Raw genomic sequence first — 12,687 nt, forward strand, 5'->3', positions numbered from 1 at the left:
AAACAGGTTTTAAAAAAACTACTTAAAAAACGATGTACTTAAAACTATAAGCATATACAAAATATATATAACATAAATACAATTTACTTACAAAAGCATGCGACTAACTCAAAAATAATTTAAATCATTCATTGATAACGGTTGTCATGGCAACAATCAGAACAGAATGCGCATGCGTGAATTTTCTTCCCCAGTTACGTAACGCAAATACGTGATTTTTTCTACGTCAGTTGGGGTAACGCTATGCGGATTAGAAATTTTTAATTTCCTTTATTCTGTTTTATTTTAATTCAAAAGTACTTCAGAATGAATCTGAAAGATCGATTCATTAACAATGTTTAATTTTAAATGCATCAAACATTAAGAAAATAAACAGAATCGATTGAAATAATCCGCCGAAAAATTTTAAGCCTAGCCTCATTACTGTTGGGAGAAAAAAAAATTGAAGCCTTTCTCATTTGGCGGTGGGGAAAATGGAAGATTTTTTTGGCGGAAAAGTTGGCGGTGGGGAAAATGGAAGATTTTTTTGGTGGGAAAGTTAGTTTTTAATTAATAATTAAAATTTTAATTAAAAATTCGAAAAAAGGAACCCCAGGTGCACATTCCCAACCTCCAAAGTATACATGTACCAAATTTGGTAGCTGTAAGTCAAACGGTCTGGCCTGTAGAGCGCCAACACACGCACACACACACACACATTGAGCTTTATTATAAATATATATAGATAGATAAACGATATGTAAAGATATGTAACAATTAATAACTATTGTTCCTTTTAAGAAATAAAAATACTGATCAATTTTTCATATCAGATATTATTTTATATGAAGTTAATTTAATATGATTTTAAGAATGGCTAAATTTATATTAAATGCAAATATCTGGTACAGACACCATATATGAAAATGGAAGGAAAAAAACCTTGTGCCTATTTTTGGCCACAAAAACAAGAGTGACAGGCTGCCACGTTTTACAAAAGCGGTGTTTTAACTTGTAAGATTTTTTTCTTTTTTTTTGAAAGTATGATTTCTTATTGCGTGAAGGATAAAAAGGATTTATCTTCTCTTATGTCGCTCTTCTTCATATGTCGCCTCGAAACTCAGTAACATTTTTAATGCTCTAACTAATCATTTTCTTATTTGGGGTGGCTCCTTTGAAATGGGAATTAAAATGGTCATGTTTTATTTCATTTTTCATCGAGTTCATTCATAATAAAGAATTAATTTAAGCATTCGTACACACTAATATCTATGTATTTTATTGAGTACTAGCCGCTTTTGGCTACCAGCTGGTTCGTCGGAATATTGTTTTTGATCTAATTTAAATTAAATATTTTGTATATAACTTGACATTCATGATTCTTTCGAGTCCTGTGACATCATAATGCCAGTAAAAATTAAAATATCTGGATAATCCTTTGTAAATTATATGTTGACTTTTCTGTAATGTAATTTTTCATTTTTTCTTCATATAAATTGATCAGAATATTAGCAGAATTTTTCTTTCTTAATTTTGAAGAATGAAAAAAAAAAGCAATAAAATATTTGACGGAACAATGAAAACGGTTTGAATTACATTGGAATAATGAAAACTATTGTTAATCTCGCAATACAAAGGAAAAAAAATGATAATTAAATGGATCTCCTTATAATTATAATTTGTTAAATTTTAAAATGATCTAAAAATTAAATTTGTACTGCAATTTCCACTTTCTCATGTACGAAATATAGAGAAAGTATTGTAATCACTAAAAAATTCGAACTCAAGATTTTGAAGTATCTCCGTGTTTCAGACTCCCCTGAAGCCGAAAAACACATTTTTAGCATTATGCCTGTCTTTTTGCATCTCGATAAACACGATAACTCAAAAGAACTAGGAGCTAGATGGATGAAATTTGGGGTCAGGATTTTAGTTGCTTGATGCTTAATAGATTTTGAACGAAATCCATTCTCAGGAAATCTGGCGAGCTGGCTGTCGAGTACAAGTGAACTCGATAATTACAAAAGTAAAAAGCCAAATAGATCAAATTTGGTATACATATTTAGCATTTAAAATATAATTTTTTTATCAAATTTTGAACCAAATCGGTCAAGGGTGGACTATCTATCGATCTGTGCTTTTGCACGCATAAGAACGCAATAATTCATATAAGCTATGACTTAAATTAATGAAATTAGGATATGAAAACTTAATTAGGAAACTTAGTTAGGTTACAAAAATTAGGAAATTATGTTACTCTGCGATTACAATTGTAGCTTTGTGTCAAATTTCAGTTTTAATTGTTGGGGAAAAGGGTGCCCAAACTGAACATTTGATTTTTCTGTACTTTTATATTAACTGCATCCTGGCGATTCATTTCCTAAGATTGCATGGTAATAAGCTAACTATTGTTTACTAACAGCATGTAGGTAATAATACACAAGTATATTTATTAGAACGTATATGAGAAAGTTCCGAAAAGACTACTTCCCCTGCTTTATCATTTTTGTAAGAAGTTATGGTGGAAAAACTTCAAAAAATATCTCTAATTTTTAATTAATTAAAATTTCAAAAAGAAAATTCTCATTTCCTTAAATACATTTGTGCCGAATTTGGTTTTGACCTATACGAATTTGTTTTTGACTTTTGGTCTAATGACCTATACGATAGAAAGCCGACAAACACTTCTTTTCGTAAGTATTGATGAAATATTTTTAAAAATTGTAGTTAGCACTAGGTTAAGTTCTTTATAATTAAAGTTCCATCCTTGATATTCAATTGTTTGGATGAGATTTGAAATATGTGGTTCGTCTGGAAACATCAGTAATAAAATATGTATCAAAATATATCATGACCACAAAAGCTTGTTTTTTTAACTATACCCTAAATCAAAATGTCCAGTACATGTCGCAATTCTATTGACAAAACATTTGACAAACCATTAATTACAGCTTTGAAATACGATGTCATTGTATTTTTTTTTCAATGGACCGCCTTCATATATAACTATTGTTTCTATTACATTCAGCGCTTGTCTTTGTTAGAATAGACTGATGGGGTTTCCCTTTTATCGTTGCGATTCTGTGAAACACAGCCCAGAGTCGCCGTTTCCTGCAAATAAGGAAATGAGAACACTCATTAAGATAATGCTGCTAGAACAGATGATTTCTAAATCCCTGCTTGACGTCGTTCCACGAGATTAAAGTCATTTATCTGTATCTTTACAAGGAAAAAATAAAATAATTACAACCTTTTTTTTATAGTTGTTTAATCTTGAAAATTATGGTTATTCCACCAGATGTGTTGCATTCTTCTTTTTTCCAGCATAAAGAAGGATTTCACCGGTCGTTTGAACCATAAAATTTAATCATCATTTTGTGAAATAAAATTTTATTTTATTTTCGACATAGAATATGATTTTTTTAGATGGGTGAAATTATTAACCCCTTCGCTTCTAATGACGTCTCTGAATCGCATCGAATTACTAAGTTATTTGTTTTAAATCTTCAATTAAACAATAGAATTATGTATTTAAAAACGCAAAAAAAAAAATCACTTAGAAACGCTTCAGTATCTCAAATGCTCCTTATATTATTATAAGAAAACCAAATACCAATAAATGTTCAAAATAGGATGTGTCATCTAATTAGAAGTTAAATAAACCCATATGTCAAGGGACTGAAACGAATTATGCAAAAGCCCTCGCACGAACGACGAATTTACTCCTTGTCTACCATGCAAAATGTTTAAAGACTTGCTTACAATTTTAAAATTCATGAAGACTAGAATGGCGAAATATTTTTATGTTCCGAACTGACATATTTGAAACTATTATGAAACCGTTTAACATAGAATTGAATATTGCAGAATAAATGCTCATGTAATGTTTGGGAACGTGCTTCTCGGTATTATGCTCTTTATAAGTGCGCAATGTTGAATTATACTTATGTTGAACCAATGTTGTAACGTAACGTAACAAATAACGTAACACAATGTTGAACCAATTTAAACTCGAGATGGACATATAAATAAATATTTACAGGCCGTTTACATATTACCAGTAAATTGTAACGTGGATTAAATAAGTATGATGAGAAGTGAGAAGTACTAAATGTTCTTCAGGGCGGATCATAGAATCTAGAAGAACCGAATTTTGTATTTAATTATCTATTAAATGGCAGATGCTCCCTAAAATTTTATTTCGATTTTTAATGAAAAAAATAGTCAAGATTTTTATTACTTTCTCAATAGCAAAATATCGCTCAAGAACCATTTTATACAATTTAAAAAAATAAGCTTGTCAATTATACCAATTCTATTTCGGTACATTTTTTTTCGTCCAACTTCAACAAAGTTTGAAAAATTTGTTTAAGTATACTTTAGAACAATGCTTTTCATTATTAATTTATCCTTTAATTATCCTTAATTGTTAATAAATAATTAATTAATTGTTCATTTATCCTTATTTTTGATTGTTAATTGTTATTCTTTGTCAACAATATTTATCCCAACGCGCCTTGCAATGGTTTTACTTACATTTTTTGTGTGAATCGAAGTTGCTGCTAAGGAATTAAGAGTTAACTTTAAAAATAAATTAAAGATATATGAAATAGTATTAAAATTTTATTGCGTTACAAAGTCTTCTTTATATTTTTTTATATCTGGTTTACAACTTTGCCAAAATCCTTCGGTCGATAATCTTAGTAATCATATTTGTTAAAATATCGAATTTTAATCGAATGATCAAATTATGTTTTGCACCATAAAACTCTGTATTTTGTTTCAACTTTGATGTTTGGTCTAGAGATTCGTATTTCATTTATTTGTTTTTTTAATCATTATTTGTAAATGGTCTTGATAGCGATTTATATTAAAATTTCTCTGGAGTTAGTTAATTTGATTAATTTTTCGCCTTTGAAGCTAAATGAGGGTTACTTTGGACGGATTTCGTATCTGGCCATATTTCAGATTGATTCAGATTAGAAAACCGACATTAGAACTTACCATCTCCAAACTCGCCCACTTTACTGACTAGAGGATGTATAAGCATAAAGGATTTAAGGTGGATTTTCTAATGAAATTGGATTGGAATTCGTAACTCTGCATAGTTGAAGGGCAGACTCTGTTACTAAGAAATCTAAAGTAATATATTTTATTTTCCTTGAATAAGTCTCACGAATTTTCTTATCTTTACATGGCCAAGTTCATTATTTTATAGATTTAGGAGCTATTTGTGTTACATGTAGTTTTGTGGCTTTTTAAAATGTCTGGCAGATTTGACTGGATGTTTTCATTCACTTCTGTCAATGTTGCAGCACCTATAAGTTTTATAAAGGGATAATATGAAATGTGTTGGAAATGGTACATGATCGACCTATGAAAGTTAATCCATTCGCCGAGTAATGAACGTTCGATTTGAAATGTTTCGTCATTTCCGGTTAATAGGTTAAATAATGAAAACATATTTGAAAAATTAGCATTATTTGAAATAATTTGCGTTAATCTTCTCTATGCTGTATCGTTTGTTGTAGTTTAAAAGCTATTCGAGAACTTCCGTTATAACCATCTTGTTTTCATTTTTAATAATACACAACAAAAATATTCTAGAAACAAAGATAATGAACTTATTTCATCTAATAAGGTCTACAAAAACAAATAAATAATAAAAAAAAAAAAACCTTACTGCAGAGAGAAACAGAGGAGATTGTATTTTACCTTTCGGAATCCGGAAGTTCTGGATTTTTTTATTGAAGCTCATTAACTTGTTCGAATTTTGCCTGATCCAGACTAAAGTTCCCGTTATGATCGTCAAATCAGAAAATTTTTCAAACGATAACTTGCCAAATGTGAGAACTGAAACTGTTTGAAATTGTAACTCTAAAAAGAGAAAATCGAAATTCTTTAGCGAAGCGATTTTTAATTTAACAAGAAAGTTTTGCATAGTTTTAAATCTATTTGTAATAATTTTATCTGTCTGTCTGTAATTTTGTACTGTACTATTTAATTTTGAAATTTATACCCAGAAATTCGAGATTAGTTTTTTTGATAATATAACTTTTATTGGATTTATTTGGATAAATATATTTAAGGTGAATGTATTAATTACATTGGTAAAAATTTTCTATTAATTTATTTAAAAAATGAGAGACAAAAGAATATTTAAAAAATTAGGCTGAGAGTTAATAAAAAATAAATTATAACGTAGGTATTAAAAATGTATAGTAATTTTTATATAATCATGTCATTTCAGAATTATCTACTGTTAAAAAATGACACACGTATAAAGTCATTTATTTGTAATTTTCTACGGATTATTAACTTCAGTTTTAAGGAGTTTTATCTGCAAAATTTCTTTGTATTATTAATACTGCTATCTTAAACGCTTAATTCTAAGTTTATTATAGATATAATTTTATCATTTTGTGATCAGACATCAGTAAACAATAAATACTTCTCGAACAACGTAGCGGTAAATGCAATTAATGTTTGGCGCAGAAGTTTACGACATAAGAAAGATTAGAATTTTAAGCTACGTTCCATTTCACATACTTAGAGTGATATCTCGCCATGCATATCGTGGACAGTCATATAAATGTAGTCAATTATTTCCTGCATCATTTAAAGTGTTAAGTTCGCAGTTTTTCGGCAATAAAATTATTATCAGCATGATTCATAGGATTTTATGACTATATGCTCTTAAAGATAATAAACTGAAGAATCACAGCCATGAATGTTTGCATTTTCTTTAGATTTCCTTTTTTTTGATACCACATTTTTCAGATTTAATTTCGTATAATTGATTACCCTTAAGGTTATTGCTTAGCATAGACGATTTGGACCTCGGTTATGTTTATTTTATTAAAGAGACAGTCGTCTTAGACAACCAGCTGGTTCGTCGGCATGTGGCGGATTGTGATGCTCGAGGATAGAACCTGGTACCTTATGATTTGCAGCCCAGTAACATGACCACGATACAAAAGCAATTTCCCGGGTAGCGTAGCTGTTAACTGGCTTATAAGCTTTCACTAAAGGCAATATTTCATTTCAATCGAATCGTTTAAATATAATTTCATATCCATGATTCCTTCAAATTATCATATATTAAAGCTAACAGTCTGTTACAGGCTGTACTAATCATTATGTTCATTGTGTGCATGGTCATTTCTAATGGAAAAGAGTCTCATGATATCAACGATTAAAACTTGAATGCGCGGTATATTTCTCTTCTAACTTCTGAGGTTTTATAACTTCATTTTTTTTCTTTGTCTCGTAAACTGCATAGATGTTAAATAGAATACTTCTTTAGCCTTCAACAATGGCAGAAGATCAAGCCATTAAATCTTTGCTGAAACAATGAAAACGGTTTGAATTTCATAGCAACACACACACACACACACACACACACACACACACACACACACACACACACACACACACACACACACACACACACACACACACACACACACACACACACACACACACACACACACACACACACACACACACACACACACACACACACACACACACACACACAAAATTTGGGGGAAACCTGCTGCACTTGGTATCATTAAAAAGACAATTTTTTGAAATTTTGAAATGGTGTAAAATTTACCTTTATGCAAGTATACTTTCGGAAGTTATAGCAGAAAAACGCTGAAATTTAGTGTAATTTATAATTTACTAAAATTCTAATTAAAATTTCAAAAATGTCGTTCCTATATTCCCACTCTCCAAAGTATGCATGTGCCAAGTTGGGTGGTAGCTCTAAGTAAAACGGACTGATCTCTCTCTGTGTGTGTGTTGGCATTTGTAGCTGTGTGTATGTACAGACCAGATCGTTTAACATACAGCTACCAAACTTGGCACATATGTACATGAAGCCGAAAATGTGTATCTCGGAGCGATTTTCTTGAAATTTGAATTGAATTAAGAGATATTTTGGCGATCTTTTGATAATGACTGAATGGGATTGAATTTGATTAAAAGATTATTCGTCAGTTGGAAATACAAAGTATAATCGGGACGTATAATTAGATGTACAAAGATGAAACAGAAAATTTTTAGAAATCTAGAATACAACGAATAGAACTGTGTAAAGCTTTTGAGATAATGTAAATTATATATCTATCAAAATTTGAAGTTTAAAATTGTTTTGCTGAGGAAACAATTGAAATTTTTAGCAGCCATTAAACCCGGCGGGCCAACTGATCACTAAAGGCGGCTAGTTCTAAATAAATTCTTTAAAAATCGTTCCGAAATGCATAGTTTTATTCTTCAAAGTTGCCAAATTTGATAGCTGTAGGTCAAGCAGAGTGACTGTAGAGCACCAACACACACAAACACATTCATCTTTATTATTAATAAAGATTAAGTTTTGTATTAAATGTACAAAAGGAAATGAAAGATGGTCAATTTTTGAAGTATAAAAGGCTCATATAACTTTGACGAAATATATTATTCTATTCGGTTTTCATTAAATTATTTCCTGAAATATCGTGAAACGATACTGAGAATATCTAATGGTAGCTGTGATTAGAAATTGCTGCTATTTATTCAAAACTCTTAATATATTATCAAAAAAATAAATCCGATAAAACATTTCTAATTAAGAAATAACTTCATAACACATGAAGTTCTCACAACATGAGTTTTCATGTTTACATTAAAGATTAAATCAGCAATTACTTTCTCGTGCACGAAATATATGAAGAATAAATATCACTAATAAATCCCGTATTTTAGATTTGCCCAAATAAAAAAACCGCATTTCTGGAGTTAAATATTAATATGTGCACACAATAATTCGAAAATAATCAAATTAAACAGCGCTTGCACTAAACTAGTACTGTCAATCCGGTAAGATTACGCATGCTCAGAATGGCAAAACAATATGTACTTGTCATATCAGGAGAAGTAATTGCTATTGTTTCCTCTTTCTGTACTTGAGTGAACTTACTGAAAAAACAATACTAGTTTAATGTGAATATCTTTATGTTTGTTTTAAACTGATAAAATTTGTCTTATTGTACTTACAACAGAAGTTGCCCGTGCTTTCATGAGATAGATGTAAATAAGAAATCCAAATACTCAATGAGTCAGATTGTATTAAATTTTGGAACAAAATTTCTTATTGTTATTTGTCTATTTGAAGTTGCCAGGAGAAATAAAAGAGAAGTTAATTAGAAAAACCGAGGTTCGTTCGTTAACTTTATATCAAATTTATAAACCAGTTTCCTAATTTTGGACAAATTCGCCAATTAGCAGAATTATTTTTGATAATATACATCCGAGTTTCTTCACAAATGACAAAAATAAATTCAGATCACACCATATTGTGTTAATGTACAAGAGAAAAAAAGGAAATAAAGTTTCCAATTTTTTTGATTTTATGTTTGCTTCATAAGGTTTTTAATTATTTTCTAAAATGCACCAAATTATTTCATATTGAATTATTTTATACTGAATCAAAATATGTAAAAGAAAATTGTATGATATGTAAAAGAAAACTACCTGAATTCTACTAGGATCTATAAGCAGAAAATGTGGCTGTTAATTATAAAATTATGTCGAGATTACGAATGAAGTCTGAGTTCATCGAATGGTGTTTGAGAGAGGAGTGCTGGTTTGGTTTGGTTTGGTTTATTTAGTTATACTAATGTCCCGTTTTAAAGCAACACTAGAGCTATTTTGAGACGGACCTCATAAATTTGAACTGTAGCAAATAACGAGGACAACACTTGAGCAGGTACCCCCCTCCAAACTTCCACACCACACCAGTGGGAGGGTATTCGGCCTCGACGGATTTGACGTGCACAGGACCCGCTTACACGGTGGTTCTTATGTGGAATCGGGTCTCGAACCTAAAATCCTCCGGTTCCGCAACCAAGACCACCGCACCCCGAGAGGAGTGCTGGAGCAGTTGCCCTCATCGTCTGACCATGTTTACAATTGCGTAATTCGCTCCAAAATTATCATCGCTAAACTTTAAATAAAAATGAAAGGCTGATATAACTAAACAAATGGGATGTTGATATAATAAAAGTTAACTAAACTAAACTAAACTGAACTCCTCTGCGGGAAACATCTTCATCAAGCTTAACAATTTCACACATCTGCCTTTTCACTTCATATCACTTATCATAATCAGTGCTCCCACCTTTTATCTAGAACAGGAAATTAAACTTAAGATTACTTTTATACTATTCCATCTATTTCTAATTCTACAGCACCATTTTCAAGCTCATTTTCTTTGAAAAGTCTCCATGTTTGAAGTATGCCTCTTTAGATATTCATGAGAGAGCATTACATCCAGCTAAAAGAGATTTTTAGAATATCAACAATATACTACCTCAATGTTTTATTATTTGTCTCCATATATTTTATGAGATTATAGATAAAAATCGCAAGTCACTCACTAACAATATATTTTGCGTCTGTATTTTTGATTCTTTGTTGGTGCTTTGCAAAACCTTCATTATAGCTTAATTCTCTTTATAAATCATACTCGTTCTATCAGAATTATTCTGCATTGTATGTATTTTAGCTTTAATGACGGTTTCTTCTTCTGCAAGTTAATTAAAATGGAGCTGAGAGCATACTGATGTCCTTGATGTCTCGAAAAGATTTTCTGTCAACGAAAATCTCCTTGAATCAACATTGAGTAATTAAAAAAAGCTCAAACAAGATAACTCAAAGATAATGAAAACAAATGAAAACTGTAGCGATGTAAGATGAGCTCCACATAAATCCCTTCAAGGCAAACCACAGCATAAATTAATAACAATGGTGTTCTTTGATCTTTAGAGCTTGCTTGTCAGAGGGTTCAGCTTTTCCAGATAATCGACAAAATTATTCAATCAGATTAAAAAGGGATTTTTTTCCCTTGAACGCTAAAATTTCAGGGAAGATTTCTCATATTTGGCTACATGCTCTATAAATAGTATATATGATTATATTTTTCATTGTACAATTTTAACACAAAGGAATTAAATAAATGCTCAAAAGAAAAGTAAAATGGCATTTATATGTTGCTTTAATCTTTATTATAGAAATATATATGAATTTCAGTTTTAAGCGGCTTCCTCTAAACAGGCATTTATGGCAGCGGCCATACTGGTCACATGCAAATAATAATCCTAAATATAAAAGCAACTATCAATCCAGAAATAAACAATATGAAAATTATCTATATAAAATTTCCTGAATCTATATAATAAAATATACATTGTATTTAGAGAGCGCTAATGCTGCTACAACTAAAACACAAATGAGCTTAACCAAAATAGAATTAGAAATAAATATAAAGTTTATAGTCAGAATTCAAAAAGAAAGATAAAATGATTCCGGCCCGAACACTTTTTCAAGGGTCACCCTCAGGCAAGGATTCAAATCAGGGATTTTTTTCTGTGAAGGGTCTGACTCTCGTCCAACAAACTGACCCCTCGTGACCCGAAAATCCCAGAAAATTGAGGTTTTGGAGACAAAATTAGTATCACAAGAATAAAAAATATACCAAAACAAGTAAAATCAATCCAGATAAAAACTCAGCAAATCAAACCACAAAATACCATGAAAATGGAACCAAAATCATTTAAACAAGAAAGCAACATACTTACTAATTGAAAATATAATTCCAAAAGACAATGTGAGGTATAAACATGTTAGTGCCAACGCACTTCGTTAAATTGAACTAAAACTTAATTTTCCACGTTTACAGCTATATATGTTTGCCACATTTTGTCATAATGCAACGTCATCAAAGTTGAAGCGCCATCTGTTGAGCCATAACTCCAAGCCAACAAACCGGAGGAAGTCAGAAATCAGACAGACCTTCCCTTATCAAAACCTCTATATTGCAAAAGTTTTGGGGAAATTCGTTAATAGTTAAGTTTTTAATGAGATTGTCTGTTGCTAAAATATAAGAACTTTTATTATTGCATGTTTTTTTAATTCTGTTAAATTATGAAAAAATCAAATTTTTGAAAATTTTAGAGTGTAAATTAGAATGGTAGTTACTAAGTTTTATTATTTTAAAGTTAAATATAAAATTAAATTGAAATTTTATTCGTTGATTATTAACACTTCATTTAGAAAGCATTGATTTTTAATAAGAAGATTTTTTTTATGATAGTACTTTTTTAATTCCCTGTGTATGTGGGAAAAATTTGAAAAAAAAAAAAAAAAAAAAGATATCTGTTGTCGAAGATTTTTTTGTTTGTTTAATCTTTTCTCTCTTTACTCTGTTTTCAGTACAAAAAAAGCCACCAGAAATTTTTCTTTCAATTGAAAAGTTATAAAATATAAAAGAAATTATGGAAATATTGAAGGTGGGTAAAAATCTATATCTTTAAAATAATTAGAAAAAACAAAGAACCAATCACGATACCTGATCTCATTTTAAGAGTTTTGTTATATACTGAATCTCTGGACATCAATATGCTGACATTATTAAATTAATGCTATTAATATGATAGGCTGATTGCTGAAGACGTATTGTATTTAATTAAAATATTAAATTATTCGCTAAAAAATTGTTTTCCCTGCAAATCTTGAGGAATCTAAAATATGAAGTTTCCTGAGACTTTTCATGATCTTATTGAATTTAAGACATTGTGGTTTATAAGAATTCAAACGTTTTCCTGCAACTTTTGTTCGCGAAGATATTTGGATATTCAACCACTTCTTTCTTCAACCAAATAATTT

The sequence above is a fragment of the Argiope bruennichi genome, chromosome 3 (assembly GCF_947563725.1).
Source record: "Argiope bruennichi chromosome 3, qqArgBrue1.1, whole genome shotgun sequence".
NCBI classification, from domain to species: Eukaryota; Metazoa; Arthropoda; class Arachnida; order Araneae; family Araneidae; genus Argiope; species Argiope bruennichi.